This window comes from Nicotiana tabacum, chromosome 8 (genome assembly GCF_000715075.1).
Source record: "Nicotiana tabacum cultivar K326 chromosome 8, ASM71507v2, whole genome shotgun sequence".
NCBI classification, from domain to species: Eukaryota; Viridiplantae; Streptophyta; class Magnoliopsida; order Solanales; family Solanaceae; genus Nicotiana; species Nicotiana tabacum.
The window spans coordinates 169385646-169405720 of record NC_134087.1 but is presented as its reverse complement, the minus strand read 5'-3'; the positions used below and the strand labels follow the sequence as shown (position 1 = coordinate 169405720).

Here is a 20075-nt window from a genome sequence, read left to right as displayed (position 1 = left end):
CTCTTATAAAAAAGCTGTCTGTTTTTTCGAAATGTAATCACTAGAAGTGCTACTGGTAATAATGATCCACATAAAAGAGCTGCATAGCCCAATATCATCATACTTACATGCATTATTAACCACTCGGATTGAAGAGCAGGTACTAATATTACATATTGGTGTATTTCAGTTAAAATACCTGACGTAGCAAAGCCTTGGGTAAAAAATAGCACTAGGGCCGGTTATTTTACTTAAAATTAAAATATTTTTTTTTGAAATACGGAATTATATGAATAAGGGAGAAACTCCATGAAAGGAAAATTAATGATTCATATAAATCGCTTAGTGGGAAATGTCCAGAAGAAATCCAACGAGTAACTAATAATCCTGTTATACAGAAAAAAGTAACTATTATGCCCTTTTCTGATGAATCATATAGTTTTACGATTTCATCGACTAAAAAGGTTATCAAATGAATTGTAATTACAATTGAAACGATCGAAAAGGAAATGTGAGTTAATATATGCTCTAAGGTTGAAAATATCATAAAAAATCTTAAAAAAGAAGAGTCCCTTAATTACATAATTCTAAAAAGGAAATCGGGAATTGAATTCATTATAAGATCTATTTATCCTTTTTAGAAGACGGTATGCCGCCACTCGGACTCGAACCGAGATGCATTAGCACTGCTTCCTAAGAGCAGCGTGTCTACCAATTTCACCATAGCGGCCTGTCTTGAACTCATAATAGCCTATGAATAAGCAAGTATCTAATCCCATTCACTCCCCTAGCTTTCGTCTCTCAGTGTCAGTGTCGGCCCAGCAGAGTGCTTTCGCCGTTGGTGTTCTTTCCGATCTCTACGCATTTCACCGCTCCACCAAAAATTCCCTCTGCCCCTACCGTACTCCAGCTTGGTAGTTTCCACCGCCTGTCCAGGGTTGAGCCCTGGGATTTGACGCTGGAAGATGATATAATACCTGAGGAAATTGTTAGAGAAGTGTAACACTTTGAAAGCAAAACAAAGTCTAATTTGGACAAAACTGAGGCAGTTAACTTAGGAGATTCCGAAATGCTCAAGGAAACACGCATAAGCATTCACCTATCACCGTCAGAGAAGGAAGAGTATGTCATATTCCTAAAAGAGTATGAAGATATCTTTGCATGGTCCTACGACGATATGACTGGTTTGAGCACATCCATAGTGGCTTACAAGCTACCCACCAGTCCCATATGTCCACTGATAAAGTATAAGCTCAGAAAGTTCAAGCAGAATATGAGTTTGAAGATAAAAGAGGTGGTCACCAAGCAAATCAAAGCCAAGGTTCTCCGAGTGGTCGAATATCCGATTTGGTTGGCCAATATTATGCCAGTTCCGAAGAAAGATGGGAAAGTTAGAGTATGTGTTGATTACCGAGACCTGAACAGAGCGAGTCTTAAGATGATTTCACGTTGCCCAACATACACATATTGATAATTGTGCCAAGCATGAGCTTCAATCCTTTATGGATTGCTTCGCAGGATACCATCAGATCTGGATGGATGAAAAGGATGCTGAATAGACAGCCTTTATCACACCATGGGGGATATACTACTACAAAATGATGTTGTTTGTTCTAAAGAATGCTGGAGCCACCTACATGAAAGCCATGACAACCATTTTCCAAGACATGATACACAAGGAAATAGAGGTGTACGTGGATGACGTTATCATTAAATCTAAAAGGAGTATAGATCACATCGCAAAATTAAAGAAATTCTTTGATCGGCTTCGAAGGTACAATCTAAAACTAAATCCTGCAAAATGTGCCTTCGGAGTTCCTGCTGGAAAATTGTTAGGATTCATCGTCAGCCATAGAGGCATTGAATTAGACCCATCAAAAGTCAAAGCTATCTAGGACTAGATGTGATGAGCTTTTTAGGGTGTCTCAATTACATCAGTCGTTTCGTAGCACAATAAACCGTGATATGTGAGCCGATCTTTAGAATGCTGAGAAAAGATGCTGCAACAAGCTGGACTAAATAATGCCAGAAAGACTTCGACAAAATCAAGGAGTATTTATCTAAACCACCCATTCTGGTCCTACCAGAACCAAGAAAACCTTTGCTGCTTTATTTGTCCGTATAGGACGAGGCGTTTGGTTTTGTTCTAGGACAACATGATGAGACTGGAAAAAAGGAGTAGGCAATATATTATCTGAGCAAGAAATTCACACCTTACGAAGCCTCGATACTTTTTGTTGGAACGCACTTGTTGCACTTTTACGTGGATAGCTTAGAAGTTGAAACATTATTTTTGTGCATACACTACCTATCTCATATAGAGGATGGATCTGCTAAAATACATCTTTCAGAAGCACATGCCTACGGGTAAGTTAGCAAAATGGAAATTACTACTGAGTGAGTTTGACATCATCTATGTAACTCAGAAGGCGGTCAAGGGCCAAACATTGACAGATCATCTGGCAAAAAATCCCGTAGACGGAGAATACAAACCATTGAAAATGTATTTTCCCAATGAGGAGGTGTCATTCGTGGGAGAAGATATCACCGAAGCATATGATGGTTGGAGAATGTTCTTTGACGGAGCAGCAAACTTCAAAGGAGTAGGTATCGTAGCAGTCTTGATATCAGAAATCGACCAACACTATTTGGTATCCGCAAAACTCAGGTTTCCATGCACCAACAATATGGCGGAGTATGAGGCCTGCATTTTGGGACTCTGATTGGCCATTGACATGAATGTTCAGGAGCTGCTGGTAATAAGAGATTTAGACCTTTTGGTGCACCAGGTTCTAGGAGAATGGTCCACAAAGAACCCCAAAATATTGTCATATTTGCATTATGTACAAGAGCTGATCAAGAGATTCACAAAGATAGAATTCAAACATGTTTTGAGAATTCAGAATGATTTCGTAGATGCATTGACCACTTTATTTTCCATGATACACCACCCAGACAAGAATTTCATCGATCTTATCCCAATAGGAATTCATAAGCAGCCAGCTTACTGTGCTCATATTGAAGAAGAGAGCGATGGAAATCCGTGGTTCCACGACATCAAGGAATATTTGGCTAAGGGAGAATATCTAGAGCATGCTACCCATACTCATAAGTGCACGCTTCGAAGGTTAGCCAACAATTTCTTTTAAAGCGGAGGAATTTTGTATAGAAATACTCTATACCTAGGATTATTACGGTGTGTCGATGCCAATAAGGCATCCAGATTGCTCGAGAAAATACATGTTGGAACCTGTGGACCACACATGAATGGGTTTACCTTAGCCAAAAAGATACTAAGAGTGGGGTATTTCTGGATGCCTATGGAAATAGACTGCATCAAGTTTGTTCAGTAGTACCACCAATTCCAGATACATGCTGACACGATACGGTTACTATCGCGCCCCTTTTTTCTCGCGAAATAGGTTTCGACATGTGACAACTCTTCTGAGTGGGAGATAGAGTGTTAAAAGAAGAAGAGTCGCCACCTAACAATTTTTAAGGTGAATTAGGGCACCTATTACTCAATTTGACTAGTCAACACCACCAAAGATCGGGTAAGGGATCAAGTTACCTTAAGGAGAAGGTGTTAGGCACTCTTCGAGGTCCACAACTGTGGGTCCCGGCCAAACTTAAGACTATGTGGATTATAATTAGGTGAGATGATCACATAAATGAAGAGAATGAAAGATCAATGAATTTTATTATAACACATTGAGAATTTCTACACATCTTAAAGACCACAAAGATACAACTATAACAGTCTACATTAGATGACTAAGTGTATAAAGAGGGGGGCTATGTTTTTTAGCCTAAAGGATCAACCCGTGTAACATAAATAATACGTTGCAACTCCTTTCAGATAGGAGTTGCTCATATTATTCAGCGGGCACAGACTATCATCTCCTGTTACCCGGTTACTATGTTAAAATTATTTACCTAAAGGCGCTCTAATTCAATTTAAAGTCGTACCCTATGCGTGAACTACCCGTCCCATGCCTATGGTCCACGAGGCATTGGACCTCTATTTAGGTGGTTCTAGACTTTACTTAGGCAGCTCAAAATGATACAACTAAGCGACATTCAAAACAAGTATTAGGACTTCACGTAAAGATAGTTAAAGGCCCAAGTTAGCCTTCACATATAAGCAACAAATGCACGCAGGCAGATTTTTGTATTACGTATAGGCAGTTTCAGATTCAAGACATCACTTTAAACCTATATACTGGTTTCTAGATGACAACACAGTTTAAGAGTATCTGGTACAACTATGCTGATCATTAAGATTACAGATTATATTAAGACCTATTGGAATGATCTCTAAATGAGGCAGTAGAGCTGTTTGAAAGCTTGAAATAATTACCCTCGTTTGATTTTATTAGCATACTTTCTAGGCGTGTAACAGTATCCTATAGGCAAGATTTCTAAGAGTTGGCAATTGAAACTGATTCTATAACACTTCGTTCCTATAGGCATGTTTTCTGGGCAAGAAATATGATAGAAATAGCAATAACGATAGCTAATTAATTAATTGAGACCATGTAGACATGATATATAGATGAAGATTAGTAGAACACAAGTTCATACAATTCTATAGGCATGTTATCTAGTAAACACACTGCAGTTTGTGATGACACAAAAGGACATCACTCGTTTTGAAAGTAAATGTATTTCGAGGCCTTAAAACCTCTTTTTGTCTCACCTCGATTTGCATGCGGGGTCTAGGTGCATTTTCGGAAAGCTTTTATGTGAAAACTAAGTGAAATAAGGAAAATGGTCTTTATAATTTATTAAAGTTGACTTTGGTGAACATTTTTTGTAAACAGACCCGGACCCGTGATCTGATGGTCTCGTAGGGTCCGTAGTAAAATTTGGGGCTTGGGCATATGTCTGGAATCGAATTCCGAGGTCCCAAGCCCGAGAAAAGAATTTTTAAAGAAAATTATTAGCTAGAAATTATAAAGGCTTTTAGAAGAGAATTTATATAATTTCTTGATGATATCAGGCTCGTATCTTGATTCCGGATCCTGGTACAAGTTTAAAATAATAATTAAGTTGAATCTGTGAAGTTTGGTAAGAATCGGAGTTCGTTTAATATAAATCGGACCTTTATTTGAGAAAATGGAAATTTTGATGTTCTTGAGTAATTTCATGAATTTGAGGTTTAATTCGTAGTTGTTGATGTTATTTTGATGATTTGATCGCACGAGCAAGTCTGTATGATATTTTTGGACTTGCGTGCATGTTTGGTTTGGAGCCCCGAGGGCTCGGGTGAGTTTTGGATAGCCCACATAGTGAAATTCGACTTAGGAAAGATTGCTGGTATGTGGTATTTTTGCCCAGCCCACATAGCAATTGCGAGACCAGGATTCGCAATTGCGAATCTCTCAGTTTTGGTAATTGCAACCCAGGCGTCGCTAATACGAACCAAGCCGGGCAGGCCTTGATTGCAAATGCGACCCTTTTTATCGCAAATGCGAAAAGGGCAGAGTCGCAAATGTGACTAATTCTTCGCAAATGCGAAGACAGCATGATCCAAAGGGGTTTGCAACTGCGAACCCTGGTCACAATTGTGACATCTGAGACCTGGTAAATGAAATTTTGACGGGATCTCATTAATTTTTACAACTCTTCAAACCCTAAAAACATCTTGGGCGATTTTTCAAAGACATCAACTTCTCCAAATCATTAGTAAGTCATTTTCAACTCATTTTCTTCAATCCATAACATCTTTTCACATGATTTCAATTCAAAATAAAGGGGTTTTCATGGGAAATTAGGTGATTTTGGGTAGAACTTAGGATTTATTTGGCAGACTTGTCCTAGCCTCGTCACTACTTTGCCGAGGTTAGGCTCGACACTTACCAGCACATGGGGTCGGTTGTGCTGATACTACACATTGCACTGTGTGTTGATCCCGGTGGTGGAGCATTTAGACCGTAGCGAGTTTACTGCCTTTAGTCCATTGGCGGAGACCCGAGGTAGTCCTGTAGACCTCCGCAGGCCTTGGCGTCCCCTTCTATCTTTTCCATTATGTTTTTATGTATTCCAGAGACAGATTGTGTTTACCTTCATACCAGTATTTGTAGTATTCGTAGATAGTCCGTGACATTGTGACACCAATTCTGGGTAGAATTGTATGTTAGATTCTGTACTAGTCATTGGTTAAACTATTAGATTTCGTTTTCCGCATTTTTGTCTATCACTATTTTTCCGTTATTGATCGCATGTAGATTCGTAGTTGTTAAAAAGGTTAAGTAAAAAGGGTAATAAAATCTGTAATACTCAGCTTGCCTAGCTTTCACAAGTAGGTGCCATCACGACTCCCGGGGGTGGGAAATCTGGGTCGTGACAAGTTGGTATCAGAGCTCTAGGTTGCTTAGGTGTCACAATTCACGGACAAGCTTAGTATTTATCCCCAAGAGGCTATAGAGTTAGGAAAAACTTCACATTTATTCTTTCTTGTCGTGCAACTTGATTTCTCAATGCTAATTGAACTTTCACTCTGTTCTTTCGCAGATTGTGAGAATACGTATCGCTTCATTTGCTGACCAGCAACCCGAGCCCCCAGTAGCTGCTCTTGCAAGGGGCAGATGCCATGCTAGGGCCCGAGGCAGAGGTAGAGCTTAGCCCAGTGCTTGGGCAGCAGCACCAGTGGCGGAGCTTCAGGTTGAGATTGACGATGAGGTTCCAACCCTGATAGTTCCAGCAAGACCAACTTAGGTCCCAAAGGGGTTCATTGCCACCCTGGTACTTCAAGATGCTCTGGTCCGTCTAGTGGGCCTTATGGAGAGTGTTACCAGGAATGTTTGCTTCCTGTAGCACCAGTCGTCTCTCAAGCTGGAGGAGGAGCCCAGACTCCTGCTACTCGCACTCCGGAGCAGATAGCTCCCCAATTTCAGACTCCAGCAACACAACCAGTTGGGGTAGTTCAGCTTGGTGTTGTGGCACAGACCGGTGAGGGGCCATCTATGTCTATTAATGCCTTGTGGAGGTTGGACAGGTACACCAAGATTTTCACTACTACTTTTGGTGTTTCATCTTCTGGGGATCCCTAGGATTATTTGGATAGTTGTCATGAGGTACTACGAAAAATGGGGATAGTGGAGACCAATGGGGTCGACTTTGCTGCTTTTCATTTGTCTGGATCCGCCAAGACTTGGTGGAGTGATTATTGTTTGGCTAGACCAGCTGGGTCACCAGCTTTGACTTGGGACCAGTTCTCACAGCTATTTTTGGAGAAGTTTCTTCCTATCACTCAGAGGGAGAACTACCGGAGGCAGTTTGAGCGTCTCCAGTAGGGTTCTATGATTGTTACTCAGTACGAGACCAGATTCATTGACTTGTCCCGTCATGCTCTTCTTATACTTCCCACTAAGAGAGAGAGAGTGAGGAGATTCATTGAGGGACTCATTCAGCCTATTCGATTGCAGATGGCTAAGGAGACGGGGAACAAGATTTCTTTTCAGGATGCGGCCAAAGTGGCCAGGAGAGTTGAGATGGTTCTATCACAGGGAAGTTGTCAGGGGTCTGACAAAAGGCTTTGTCATTTGGGCAAGTTCAGTGGTGCCTCATCTGGAGGTAGAGATTCTTTGTGCGCAGAGATTTTGTCTCACCTTGATTTGCGTGCGCAGTCCGAGCGCGTTTTCGGAAAGCTTTTATGTGAAAACTAAGTGAAATAAGGAAAATGGCCTTTAAAATTTATTAAAGTTGACTTTTGTCAACATTATTGGTAAACAGACCCAGATCCATGATCTGACGGTAAGTCCCGGAATCGAATTCCAAGATCCCAAACTCGAGAAAAGAATTTTTAAAGAAAATTGTTTGATGGAAAATATAAAGGCTTTTAGAAGAGAATTTATATAATTTCTTGATGGTATTGGGCACGTATCTTGGTTCCGGATCCCGGTACAATATTCAAATAATAATTAAGTTGAATTTGTGAAGTTTGGTCTGAATCGGAGTTCGTTTAGTATAAATCGGACCTTTATTTGAGAAAATGGAAATTTTGATGTTCTTAGTGATTTCATGAATTTGAGGTTTAATTCATAGTTGTTGATGTTATTTTGATGATTTGATCACACGAGAAACTCCGTATGATGTTTTGGACTTGTGTGCATGTTTGGTTTGGAGCCCCGAGGACTCGGGTGAGTTTTGGATAGGCCACGAAGTGAAATTGGACTTAGCAAAGATTGCTGGTATCTAGTATTTTTGCCCAGGCCTTTGATCTCGCAATTGCGAGACCAGGCTTCGCAATTGCGAAGTTCTCAGGCTTGGTAATTGCGACCCAGGCGTCGCAAATGCGAACTAAGCCTGGGCAGGCCTTGATCACAAATGTGACCCTTTTTATCGCAAATGCGACTAATTATTCGCAAATGCGAAGACAGCAGGTTCCAAAGGGGTTCGCAGTTGCGAACCCTGGTCGCAATTGCGACATCTGAGACCTGCTAAATAAAATTTTGACGGGATCTCATTCATTTTTACAACTCTTCAAACCCTAAAAACATCTTGGGCGATTTTTCAAGGCATCAACTTATCCAAATCATTAGTAAGTCATTTCCAACTAATTTTCTTCAATCCATAACATCTTTTCACATGATTTCAATTCAAAATCAAGGGTATTTCATGGGAAATTGGGTGATTTTGGGTAGAACTTAGGATTTTCAAATTTGTGGGATTTGGACCTCAATTTGAGGTCCGATTTCAAAATAAATTATATATTTGAGTTCGTGGGGGAATGGGTGATTGGGTTTTGGTTCGAACCTCGGGTTTTGACCATATGGACCTAGGGTCGATTTTTTGACTTTTTGGGGAAATCATTAGAAAACCTATTTTCATGCATTAGAATTGATTCATTTATCATTTATTGATATCGTTAAGTAAATTGTGGTTAGACACAAGAAGATTCGTGGTGGAATTGAGGGGTAAAGCAGTAGTTGAGGCTTGATTGTGTTCGTGGCATTGATCTAAGTGTTTGGTCTAACCTTAGCTTGAGGAAATAGGAGTCTTGGTCTTATTTACTATGTGTTAATTGTCGAGTACGATATATAAGTGTGGTGACGAGTATCTATACGTCGTTGCCAAGCATGCCCGTGAGTCTTATATTATGACTGATGTGACTCTATTTTGTATTGTCCATGCTTACTATAATGATTTCTAATGTTGAACAAGGCTTATGGAAGTATTCTTGGTAATTGAACATTGTAGAGCATTGGCTCAAGTTGAGAATTGAGTTGTGAAGTAATTGTGGAAAAGAGAAGAGGTTTTTGATATTATTTCCCTTGACGGGATGTTATTGCTTTTGATATTGTTTCCCTTGTCGGGATATTATTGATATATTATTGTTCCCTTGCCGAGACTAGAGTACGTTCTAAGTATGAGCTAGTCATTACAATGATTCAGAACAAAGAAGGGAAGCAAACTCATGCCAAGCAACAAATGTAACATTCAGGTACCACCACACTATACTAAACAAGCTTAAGAGAGTCCAAATTATTCAAGTTAAGTATGTACAATAAACATGTCTCAGAATTGGAAATTTTAGGTAAATTCAAATGCTAAAGAAGTTCAGATCATAAAACAAATTCAGTGCCAACAAGGTTGTACATAGAGATGGTCTAGAAACACATTAAGTCATGAAATTTCAGAGGTATGAATATGCAAGACATGAACACAAGAGAATGAAACTGAAAAATCTAAGGAACTTACCAGTTATTAATTGATAAACACACAAACAAGAAAGAACAAACTCCATAGTACTCTGAACGTCAATAAAGAGTAATAGAACCCAAAATCTTAGTGTGTTAGAGTTCCCATGGGTTTCAAATGAACCACAGGCAGTGCTCACACTAAGAAAGGTTGAATAATCAAATTCCGGTAGCCTTGGCTTTCAACCGGTCAAGAGCAAAGTATAGAACAAGAGAATGAAAGAATAATAGAGTGATAGCCTTTAGTTTTTAGTGAATCTGGTAATTAAAGTCTGTCTCAAGAGGAAATGGGAGGGATTTATATAGTAGTAGAAATCAAGCAAACGAACAAGGAAACACTATAAAATCAAACATAAATAAAGAAATAATAACATGCAGAATCAATTAAAAATTGGATTAGGGAAAAAGTAGGTAAACCCTAACTGACAGAAATCAAAGATTCGACCAAAGATTTTTGTGAATCGACATCATATCGCCTTGCCATGAACGTATATAGATGGAATATCATCTAGATCTTGAATATTGAAGATGATTTCCACATGATTCAAGGTTTGGTATTTTCCAAAAATAGGCAAGTACTAAGTAATACCAAAATCATGTAAGTAGCACGGAGATGGAGCATATATGGAAGGCAAATCGTAAGAGGATTCCATATCAAGGTCGGAATTGGAGATAATTGGGGATGTGACGACTAGGGTTTGTCAAGGAGAGGGGAGTAACAGAGAGAATAGAGGAGGCTATTTTTAGGAAATGGGGATTAAGGTTAGATTATGGGGGATATAAGTAAAGGGAGTGGGGTGTTGTGAGCCGTTGATCGCTTTTGATCAACAGCTGAGATTTAAAACGAGCTAGGTCAGGTTTTTGGGATGGGTAGGGTCACTTGGGGTTGGGTTTGAGGATTGGGCCAGGGATTTGGGTATGTTTAATTAGAAAAATAGCTCAAAAATTGGGCCAACTTTTAAATAAGAGATTAAAAGGGAAATAATTTAATAGAAATAGTTAAATAAATATATAAAAATGATATTTATGCAAATTAATACTTTAAAACAATAGTAGAAGATTTATAAAAATGTAAAATATTATTTTGGCCCTGAATAAAATGACAAATGCAATAAAATGCAAAATATAGGCTATTATTGCAAGATTGTGCAAATAGCCTAAGAATACCAATATAATTATATAAAATGAAGTAAAAATATTTGAAACATGTATTATGGGTGCAAAATAATAATTTTATATGATTATGTCATCACAAAAATAATTTAATGGAATAATTAGTAAATATTCGAGTAATTTAAATGCAAGAATATTATCTTTAAAGCTCTAAAAATTGCTAAAAATTATGAAAAATACATGTATAATTCTTATAAACTAAAAAATGATGCAAAATGAAATGTTGCAAGTATATATACTATTCGAAAAAATATGAGGGCAAAATTGAGTATCTACAACTACCCCTCTTTGCCCGGGAATGATGAAAGAATTGTCGGGTAAAGAAAATAATGACCAATTTTGGCTGAATTGAGTGGGGAATTATGTGATTTTAAAAAAATGGAGGTCGAACCCTGGTTCCTGAGTTGCCTACAAATTTTTGGTGTTACGAGAATCAGGCTGTGTGTAGTTCTGGATCCGGCGGTGAATGAAACCGATGGATTTATTTTAAGAATTGTCATATGTTTCGAAGAGATTTATTTGGGTAGGGTAGTGTTGTATGTAACGAAAAATTTTGGGTGGAGTCATGAATGCGAAATGAACGTTACGAGTATGTCACAAGGTAGATATCTGAACGGTCATAGAGTGAAATGTAGGCAATTACTAGTAGTCGATTACGTTTGAAGCAATCAAAGGATATGAATGTTGCGAACGGAAACTGGAGCGAAGATTGCTCCGGTTACCTTCAAAACTTAAAACACGGTACATGCAAATATATATATGGGTTATTGCGAAACGTGATGCAAATTCCCTTTGGACCATAAAGGTTGTCTTTGGACGGTGAAGGTGATATCCTTAGACCATGATGTCCTAGGCCATGAAGTGCATGACAAGGGATTCGCAAGCAATGAAATAGTGTCCTCGGGCCATGAGGATGGTGCCTCTAGACGATGATGCCTTTGAATAATGATGTGCAATTTTGAGAGATCCTCAAGCCATGGAATAGTGTCTCCCGACTATGAGGATGATGCCTTCGGACTATGACACTTTGGACAAGTGACGATGTTACTATGAAATGCAAAGATATGATGCTTGGACACACGCGTGGATGAGACAAGACAAGGCTTAGTCTTGTGTGAGATGAGGGTAGTGCTTATCCCTAGGTGAACAAAGGGATAGTGCTAGGTCTTTAGGTAGAAAATGCTTAGCCTCATGCAAAAAAGAGGAGACAATGCTTAATCTCATGCAGGGAAAGGCAGTGCTTAGCCTTATGCAATTAGGGAGGCAATACTTAGACTCATGCAAGAAGAGGAAATAATGCTTAGTCTCATGCAGGGAAAGGCAGTGCTTAGTCTCATGCAGGGAAAGGTAGTACTTAGCCTTATGCAATTAGCGACAGAGTACTTAGCCTCATACAAGAAGAGGAGACAATGCTTAGTCTCATGCAGGAAAGGATGTGCTTAGCCTTATTGATGTGGGGCTATAATTCCATAGTTTAGTACATTATGTGCCTTGCATTTTACATGATTTAATGATAAATTACACTTTATTTGCGCGTAATGGACTCTATTTTATGTGTAGCTGATTTGGAAATAAAAGTAGAGGAAAAGGAATACTTAAACATTGAAAGTGTGCTCGAGAACAGTGAAAAGGAGAAAGTTGGCGAAGCCAGGCCTAAAGCAGGCATTAGCCTGGCGACGCTAGGCTTGTATGTAGGAGTTAGACCTGGCAAGGCTAGGCAAAGGCCAGGTCCACCACGCGTTATGCCTAGTGACGCCGGGTCTGGAGCGAAATCCATTCCGAGTTTTGAAGAATTATTTCGTCTCCTGGTTTGACTAGGACTTGACCTACCTATTTAGGTCTTTTCCTACACATATAAATAGACCTAAAAATGCCACTTTAAAGGGGATTCGACCTAGGGAGAGCAAGGAGCCGCCGTAAAGGATGGGTTTCATCTTTTCTTCCACCAAACTTAGTAATTTTTATTTTTCTTTGTATGATTTGTTGTTTGGCTACCATCTTTATGTAGAGCTAAACTTCATGTTCTAAGGTTATGGTTGTTTCATGACAATTATTATTCGGATATTGATTTTGATTTCTTAGTTTATCATATTGGTTTATTTATTCAATCCCGCACTTAATTATTTGATTGCTTGATCACCAATTGAATACTATCTACAAAGCTATAATTGAACTTGAAAGTGGGAATTCTAGATTGCATATAGAATTGAGTAGAGCAAGTTCTTGAACCTGGGCATCGGGGAACTGATTCACGGTTAGGATAGATATATATCTAATTGACTTGCTTGATTGATTTATAGGAATTATAAATGCGTTCTTGTTGATTCTAACTCCATAAACATATATGCATTAGGTTAGCTTGAATAGGCGAGTAAGAACTCGACAAATTATTATGAGCACTATTAACTCCTATTAACCAATAAACCAGATAAATTAATTAGTCAATTCAATTGAAGAATACAATATGAATGTTAGATAGCCCATAACTCTAAATCGTTTTCATCACATTGATAACATAAAAAGCTGTTCTTCATTTGTTCAGAGTTCATTATTTGTTTTTCTTTTTATTCTAATTAGATTAGAATCAAATATTTCTAGTTTTAATTCTTGTTAGATACTTAGGATAGTCTAGTTTAGTTAATAGTTAATCACAAGTCCTCATGGGTTCAATATCCGATTTTTAGTCACTTTATTACTTGACGATCGCGTATACTTGCATATGTATTTGGCTGTAACAAGTTTTTGGCGTTGTTGCCGGGACATAGAAATTAGCTATTTTCTAGATTAGACTTTTGATTTTATCCATTTTGTTTTGTATATATTTTTATTTTTATAACTATTTGATTTTTCTCTTAGTGTGTTCATAGTTCTCTCAACATGACATCTGGGGATGAAACATCCGAAGGAAAGGTTATTGATGAAGACGCTTGGTTGAAGGAAGACTTTTATGGCCTATCTTTTTGGGCTTGTCATGACCTGAACTCAGGGAGGTCTGAATTTGAATTTGGGAGTAAGGGTTGGCGTTGGGAAGAATATTCACTGTGAGCACCTAATTTTTGCCCTACATGAAAATGACTCCTAAAAATAAACCAAAAATGATTTTAAAGGGATTTTAGAAGTTTTTCCTTATTTAGTTGCATTTCATGCATTTTTAATATTTTAAAATCATAGAAAAATCATAAAAAATATCACATTTTAATTTCATGTCATCTTAGGTCCAATTTGCATGTAGGAATTAATTTTATTATGAAACAAATCACAAAATGGTCATTATTACATATTTAGCATTTAGTCTTTACAAAGTAGTGTTTTTATTTAGTTTTAAGTTAATTAGTTGTTTTAATAGATAAATAATTTTAATTTTTACAAATTAGATTGATTTAGGATTAATTTAGGATTTTATTAGATTTTTAAAAAAATAAACACCCCCCCCCCCCCGACTTCATCTTCATCACCCATCAACACAAGAGGACCCAATTCGCCTCTCTCCTCCTTCAGATTTTCCTCATCCTCTATCCCTCAAAATCAAAGAGATATGGAAAAGACACAAAACACCATGAGAGCCATGTGAAAAATTGCCCAAAGCTGCCCCATTTTAGCTCCAAAACGTTGTTCCTAAAACTAGCCCGATAAACATGACGAAGCCAAGCTAAAATCGAGCCGAAATAGTAGCTAAAATTGCTGCCAGTTCTGCTGCGAAACAACCCTGGAATCCCCATCGAAACATTCCTAAAACTCAGCCTTTAACCACCTAAAAACCTTCCAAAACACCAACTCAAATCACCCCCAAATCAGCTCTATTTTCTGCTCAAAAAACGCGATTTATATATCCCAGAGACGAGCTCGAATCCACCCACAACACGAGCCAAAGACTTGCTGAAATCAGCTAAAAATGCAGCAAGTTCAGCTCCAAAACCACTTCAAAACACCTCCCAAAATTAGTTAAAAATCCACAGCAAAACAACCTGTAAGCCAACTTTTAAAAATCAACAGGATACCAATTTTGTCTCTTCATTTTAGTCGAGTTATAAAAGGTATAAAAGGTTGAAACGTGAGGTCGCGTTCGAGGTTTCGGTGCTGCCAGTTTACTATTCGAGCTCCAGTAGTGATTTCGACCCTTTAGCATTTTCGGAATAACCATTTGCCCGTTGTGTAAACCAAGTTGGAAAGTTTATTAATTGAATTCAAGCTACGGCTATTGAAGGTCCATCTCAATCTTATTTTGTTTGCTTTTTGAATCTTATGATAGTAGTGTTGGATATTGATCTTTTGGATGCTCCATTCATGGAAACTTTATGTATTATATTCATTGCCCATTCTGATATGTCTTTATCTGTGTATTGGGTTGTGACTGCTTTTGCCCTTTCTAGCTTCCATTTCTATCTGTCACACCTCCTTTTTACATACCCGAAGGTAGTATAAGAGAGTTTTTCCACTTTAAGTGATATTATTCGAAATGAGATTAATTATTAAAATCAGAGTCGCCACTTGGGATAGTTTATTTGGTATCCCAAATTATTTTTGTACGCCTGTCTCGACCCAAACCCCTCTCCGGTCGTGATGGCGCCTCTCGTGAAGACAAGGCCAGCCAACAAACCCATATCGCCTTTTCAAAAATAGTTAAACATTAATAAACAGTTTAAATATGATTTAATGATATAATTAACGGAAGCACAACCCGACACAACCTAACCGGGGTGTCACAAGTCACGAGCATCTACTAGGGTATAAATACAACTAAAAGCTTGGAGTGTACGAATACAAACTAATGAAATGAGGAGAGAGAAAAGCAGTGGTGCGAACGCCGACAACTACCTTGCTAAACCCTGATGACTCTACCTCCGATCAGCCAAAACATACCTGAATCTGCACACAAGGTGCAGGGAGTAATGTGAGTACTCCGACTCAGTGAGTAATAATAATAATAAAGACTGAAAGCAATAAATCATGCAAAAACACAAGGTATTCCATACTGAAGTAGTAAAATCACTTTAAATAGTAAAGCAGTGAGAAATCAAGTGAAAATCCCTTTTTTCCAACAAGTAAAGCAAGTAGTTTACAAGTGAGTAACAAAAATGATAGAAATGTAAACGGCCCCTCGGGCAAAACATGTACAACAAACTGCCCCTCGAGCATAATATCAACAGAACCAGCCCCTCGGGCTCAATATCAGAACAGTGCCAGCCCCTCGGGCTCAATATCAGAACAGTAACAGCCCATCGGGCTCACTCTCAGAATAGGATCAGCCCCTCAGGCTACCTCACAATAGTATCAGCCACTCGGGCTACCTCACAATCACTCATATCAGCCCCTTGGGCATAGTATCAATCACTCAGAACAATGGGTACCCGCGCTCACTGTGGGTGTGCAGACTCCGGAGGGGCCCCTTACGGCCTAAGCGCAATATCAAGCCACCTCGTGGCATCATCACTCAGCATATCCTCACATCACTCAAGCCACCACGTACATATAAAGTATCTCAGGCCCTCGGCCTTATATCACTCGGCCTCACATCACTCAAGCCACCGTGTGGCATATAAAGTATCTCAGGCCCTCGGCCTCATATTACTCGGCATATCCTCACATATGGCCCTTGGCCTCACTCAGTTCGGAAATCATCATAAGCCCCTCGGGCATTTGTAAAATAGTAGTTCTCAGCCCAAAATACCATTTAGAAATATCATTTGAGTTTTCAAATCTGCATAAAAGCGACTGAGTTTGTAAAACAATAATATGAATTAATTCCATATGAAACTCTAGCTCGCGATGCCTTTGTCTCTCAAATCAACATCTGAATCCTCGAATCTAGCCACAATAATTCGATTCAGTTAATAAAAATTATAGGAATTAATTCCATATGAAATTCTACATTTTCCATTAAAAATCCGAAATTGCACTAAAAATTCACCTGTGGGGCCCACATATCGGAATATGAAAAAAGTTACGAAATATGAACACCAATCCAACCACGAGTCCAACCAAACAAATTTTACCAAAATCCGACATCGGATTGGCTTTCAAATATTAAAAATTCATCTTTATGGAATTTTAGAAAATTCCTCCATTTCTCTTCAAATATCAATAATCTAACGCTAAAAATGAAGATTTATTCATGAAATAAAATCAAAAGGGATTCAAGAACACTTACCCCAAGAATTCCCGTGATTTCTTGCTCAAAATTGCCCAAAACCCGAGCTTGGCAGTCAAAAAAAAATGACCAACAACCGGACTGCTGGACTTAAAACTGTCCAGAATTTTCGGGGGTACTGTTCATACGTTTTTACTGTTCACGTACTATTCACGTATACTGTACATGGGTACTATTCACGCAGGAGCGGTCACTGTTCACACGTGCGAAAAATGCAGAAACTGCCCAGAAAATTGCAGCAGCTTTTCTTTTCACTAAAAAGGAACTAACTCCATCATACGAACTCGGAATTCGATGATTCTTGTTCCTATGAGTCACAAATAATAATACGAACATAGCCCTTCAGTCGAAACTCAATTCGGAGCTCATTTGCTCAGTTCAATACCCATTTCGCTCGTTAAACAATTAACTCATGTTTCGTGTCAAAAACCCAATCGCGACTTGATGAAATTAGACCAAACTTTCTAGATTAGTCCTATAATTCATTATCAAAATTCCGGAAGTCTCGAAATCAAATTTCGATCTCTAGAACTAAAAATGGACCTTTGGATCATTACATGCTTATGCTCAAAACGGCAAAATCTTCCAAAAACTCTTCCAAAACATATCCGAGCCTCATGGGACCCCGACCAAACATGCCAACACACCCTATAACATAATTCAAACTTGTTCCAACCTTCGGAACGCTCAAAACAACATCAAAGCATCAAAACATCAAATCACCCTCGGATTCAAGCCTAAGAATTCCAAAACTTCTGAAATCCGAATTCGATCAAAAAGTCGACCAAACGACGTCCAAATGACCTAAAATTTTGCACACACATCACAAATGACATAACAAAGCTACAGAAACTCTCGGAATTACATTCTGACCCTCGAATAAAAATCTCACCTATCAACCGGAATTCGCCAAAATATTAACTTTGCCAATTCAAGCCAAATCCTTCCACGGACTTCCGAAATGCACTCCGATCGCGCTCATAAGTCATAAATCACCCAACGAAGCTATCCAAATCAGAAAATTTCCGATCCGAGCTCATATACAAATAAGTCAACTCTTAGTCAAACCTTTCAAATTCAAAGCTTTCAACTGAGACTGTTCCTTCAAATTCATTCTAATTTTTCCTGAAAACCAAAACCAACGATCTACATCAGTCATAATACGTTACACGGGGCAAGTCATGCCCGGGAACTGGCGATCAAAGTGCAAAAGTTCAAAACTGCCGGTCAGGTCGTTACATCCTCCCCCACTTAAACACACGTTCGTCCTCGAACATCTAGAGCTGTTCTAAAATCCCACCAATCATTGAATAACCTTACCATGCATATAGCCCGGGGTGATCCCACGTCACCCTTTCTCATATAGGTCCGATAACACCATTTAACTAAAATTACACAATCCAATCTAGCCTATAAACCATAGAACCACATTTTCACTTCTAAAACCATCAATACGATCAAAACCTCACACCTATACTTTGAATAGACCCGAACTAGCTGTAGTAACCCATGCTTGCAACCTCGAGAGCAATCCCATGATATACCATATAACTCTAACGCTCGCAGCAATAACTTCTATTCACAGCAGCTGCCCATAACAACCAAATACCGATAGAAAACCTTTTATCAGCTAAAGTCTCATTCCAACACTTTCATATACTGCCAACGATAAATGAAACACGCAATAAACCATAACCATTTCTCAGATCAACCATTCATGAAGCCATTTCTCCTCTGGCAATTATCATAGCAATTTTTTTTGAACCGAACCTCGATGTTTACCCATCAAACATGCTGAAATCGAATCCGTTTATTTTCATTAATGATCCCAACGATCTCCTCTGACCCAACACACTACCCTGGTGACATGTCACACCAATAGAGGCCTAAGCCACATCTAGCATAATACGCGCACCAATAAGCAACGGTCCGAACATACTCAAATCATGAAAATGACTCAAATGAAAGAGTTGTACCTCAAGCTCACCAGTACCACCACAACACAGGGCTGAGAACCCGTATCACATCATAGAATAGGACACACGAATATAACCCGCAAGGTCATATCTCCACATAGCATCGCTACAATGCGCGATCCTATCCAAACACTGCTCCACATGGGATACCTCAAGTCACTATCCTCGAAATTGACAACCACGCACAATTTGACGTCTGGAACCAAAGCAAATCCTTACACCAACGGTGAAACAAGTAACATATACCACGCAAACCCGATAGGACGTAACCGATACACCATTCACCGAGCAACACCCGATTACTCTTCCCGCTTGACTTCTACTATGAACCCCATTAGAACCGCACCATATGTGCCCATAACTAATAAATCATAATGTCTCGCAACACAGAAAGACAACTCATAGATCTCCCCAGATCACTAATAAGCTCAATAACGGTTGAATCAACCTATCCCTCAACAATACAATTCGGGGCCAACCAAGCTGACTCGAGCTAGAACACGCATCCACATTGGCCTGCCAACGAACTCCTTACCAAAGAAGCCTAAAGCTGCTCCTTCAACTACCATAACTCCTGCCGTAGCCATACGATATGGTGCCCGACATCACATAAATACCGAAATCCACAACCTCGCCCAACGACATGCCCGACCACAAGAAATGCTTCCGGAAAGTCCCTCAACACAGGAACTGAATCAATGGTAGAAACCTCTGCACTGACATCTATCACGAAGGCCCAATTAAGAAAAGCAATCCTTCCCAACTGTTCGTTGGGTCTATGAAAAATAAACCACTCCACTAGAACATAACCCGACGCACATCGCCACTCAACCTTTGGCATTTCCAACCTAGCCCATAATGCAATAGTCCAGAATAACCCAACACTGAGACGATCACTCTACATCCCCAACATCACATCCAAAATCTAACATACCAAGCAAAGAAATATCTACTCGGGCCTCAAAATCTCGGTAGTCACTAAACAGTGCTGATACACACGATCTACAATCACAACATAGCCTGAATATGAGAACTTCCGTCTCCACGTCCATACAACACATGAATCACCATATCCTATCCCAATTTCGCCGTCCG

The 20075-nt window shown here is 39.1% G+C and overlaps 1 pseudogene; it reads right to left on the bottom strand.

Annotated features, from left to right (window-relative positions):
- Positions 1–719: 719 nt before the first annotated feature.
- LOC142163717 (18S ribosomal RNA) lies at positions 720–977 on the bottom strand (annotated as a pseudogene).
- Between the last annotated feature and the right edge of the window lie 19098 nt (positions 978–20075).